This window comes from Ursus arctos, unplaced genomic scaffold, assembly GCF_023065955.2.
Source record: "Ursus arctos isolate Adak ecotype North America unplaced genomic scaffold, UrsArc2.0 scaffold_1, whole genome shotgun sequence".
Lineage (NCBI taxonomy): Eukaryota > Metazoa > Chordata > Mammalia > Carnivora > Ursidae > Ursus > Ursus arctos.
Window position 1 is genome coordinate 4773739 of NW_026622763.1, and position 3263 is coordinate 4777001.

General features: G+C 37.6%; 1 pseudogene; it reads right to left on the reverse strand.

Moving 5' to 3' along the window:
• Positions 1 to 2071: 2071 nt before the first annotated feature.
• Positions 2072 to 2866, reverse strand: LOC130544577 (60S ribosomal protein L7a-like; annotated as a pseudogene).
• Between the last annotated feature and the right edge of the window lie 397 nt (positions 2867 to 3263).

Consider the following 3263-nt stretch of genomic DNA (forward strand, 5'->3'; position numbering starts at 1 on the left):
CAGTGAACACAAGGGTGCATATATCTTTTTTTAATTAGTGCTTTCATTTTCTTCAGATAGATACCCAGTAGTAGAATTCCTAGATCATATGGTAATTCTATTTTAATTTGAGGAGCCTTATATTGTTTCCCATAGTGGCTGCACCTATTTACATTCCCACCAACAGTAAGCCAGAGTTCCCTTTTCTCCACATCCTTGCCAGCAGTTGCTATTTCTTGTCTTTTTGATGATAGCCATTCTGACAGGTGTGATACATCTCACTGTGGTTTTTATTTGTATTTCCCTGATGATTTGTATTCCCTTGATGTTGAACACCCTTTCATATGGCTGTTGGATATCTATATGTCTTCTTTTGAAAAATTTCTATTCAGATTCTCCACCCTTTTAAAAAATCAAATTGTTTTTTGGTATTGAGTTATATGAGTTCTTTATATATTTGGGATATTAACCACTTATTGAATGTATGACTTGCAAATATCTTCTCCCATTCAGTAGGTTGCTTCTTCATTTTGTTGATAGTTTCCTTCACTGTGCAGAGCTTCTTAGTTCAGTGTAGTTTCATTTGTTTAGTTTTGTTTTTGTTTCCTTTGCCTTTGCAGTCAAAGCAAAAAGAAAAAAAAAAAAAAGAAAAAGAAAAATCACTAAGACCAATGCCAAGGAGTTTATGACCTATGTTTTCTTCTGGAAGTTTTATGGTTTCAGGTCTTACATTGAAGTCTTTAATCCATTTGATTAAATTTTCGTGTATGGTGTAAGATAGTGGTCCAGATTCATTCTTTTTCTTTTTCTTTTTTTTTAATTAAAAAAAATTTTTTAAATAAGCTCCATGCCCAGTGTGGAACCCGATGTGGGGCTTGAACTCACGGCCCTATGATCAAGACCTGAGCTGAGATCAAGAGTCAGACACTTAACTGACTGAGCCACCCAGATGGCCCAGGTTCATTCTTTTGCATGTAATTGTCTAGTTTTTCCAACACCATTTTTTGAAAAGACTGTCTTTTTCCCCATTATACAATATTCTTGCCTCCTTTGCTGTAGGTTAATTGATCATATAGGTGTGGATCTATTTTGGCACTCTCCTGTACTTTTGATCTATGTGTCTGTTTTTGTGCTAGTATCATATTGTTTTGACTACTATAGCTTTGTAGTATATCATGAAATCTGAGATTGTGATACCTCCAGCATTGTTCTTTTTTTCTCAAGATTGCTTTATCTATTCAAAGTCTTTTGTGGCTCCATATAAGTTTTTAATTTTTAAAATATTTTTTAAAAGTTTTTACTTAAGGGGCCCCTGGATAGCTCAGTGTGTTAAGCATTGAACTCAACCTCAGCTCAGGCATCGATCTCAGGGTTGTGAGTTCAAACCCCACATTGGGCTCCATGCTGGGTGTGTAGCCTACTGAAAAAAAAAGGTTTTACTTAAATTCCATTTAGTTCACATACAGAGTAATATGAATTTCAGGTGTACAATATAGTGATTCAACACTTTCATACAACTCCTGGTGCTCATCACAACAAATACATTCTTTGATCCCCATCACCTATTTAACCCATCCCCCCACCCACCTCCCCTCCTGTAAACATAAGTTTGTTCTCTATAGTTAAGAGTCTGCTTCTTTGTTTGCCTCTCTCTCTTTTCCCCCTTCCCATTTTTTTGTTTCTTAAATTCCACACATGAGTGAAATCATATGGTATTTGTCTTTCTCTCACTGACTTATTTTGCTTAGCATAATACTCTCTATACAAATTTTCCAATTACTTGTTCCAGTTCTGTGAAAAATGCTGTTTGTATTGATAAGGATAGCATTGAATCTGTAGATTGCTTTGGGTAGTATGGACATTTTAATTATATTAATTCTTTTAATCCATGGCCGTGTCATACTTTTCTGTTTGTTCTGGTCATCTTCAATTTCTTTCATTAGTGTCTTATAGTTTTCTGAGTATAGGTCTTTCCACCCCTTTGGTTTAATTTATTCTTAGGTGTTTTTTGGTGTAATATTATTTATTTATTATTTTTTAAAAGAGAACTTTTCGTGTTACTTCTACATACAGAAAATTCAATAGCATCCACTCAGTCCAGTTTGGTGGCCAGTTCTTTAGCTTTTGCTTTTTCCAACTTGGCAACACGACCCACTGACTTTGGACCTAGGACATTGCCTCCCCAGTGGCAGTGGATCTGACCATATCTGTCATTGTAATTGGTCTTAATAGCTTCCACCAGCTTAGCCAGAGTTCCTTGGTCTTCCAAGTTAACCTCTGTGAAGGTGACAGTGCTGAAGGTCTTCTTGTGGACCAGACACCCCAACCCAGCCCTCCCCTTGATAATGCAGTAGGGAACCCCCATCTCATGACACAGGGCAGGCAGGAAGACAACCAGCTCAATGGGATCCACAGCACGTGCAATCACTACCTGCTGAGTCCTTTGGTTTTCCTCTGGTGACAGTATTAACCCTAGCTCAAAGGATAGGTGGCTTCTTAGTGAGGAAAACCCTTTTGCCAGCAGATTTCTTCTCAGCCTGGTCCAACAATCTCTTCTTCTTCTCTTGCCTTGTCTATGGTCTGTATTTGTGGGCCAGCTTAAACAGTTGAGTAGCTGTTTGGCAGTCCAAGACCTGGGTGAACTGGTTAATGGCAGGAGGCACTTTTAGACATTTATAGAAAATAGCCCTTTGCCACTGTAGCTGGATGTAGCAGGGACATTTGACAATGCAGGTGAGGTCCTTTTGGAGCTGGATGTGTTGTCCAATACCAAAATTCTTGGGTCTTTTCTCAACAGGGGACTGACCATCTTCTTAGCCTCCTGCTTCTTCACAACAGCAGGGGCCAGGACCACCTTCTTCCCATTAGCCTTCTTTCCTTTTGGCATCTTGGATGGCTGGAGGAGAGAGTGGTGTAATTTTAAATGGGATTGTTTTCTTAATTTCCCTTTCTGCTACCTCATTATTACTGTATAGAAATGGAGCCGATTTCTGTATATTAATTTTGTGTCCTGTAACTTTACTGAATTCATTTATCAGTTCTAATAGATTTTTTGTGGAGTCTTTAGGGTTTTCTATATATAGTATCGTGTCATCTGCAAATAGTGACAGTTTTACTCCTTCTTTACCAATGTGGATGGATACCTTTTATTTATTATTATTATTTTTTATCTGATTGCTGCAGCCAAGACTGCCAGTACTATGTTGAATAAAAGTGTTGAGTATGGACACCCTTGTCTTGTTCCTGATCTTAGATAATAAGATTTCAATTATTTACCATTAAGT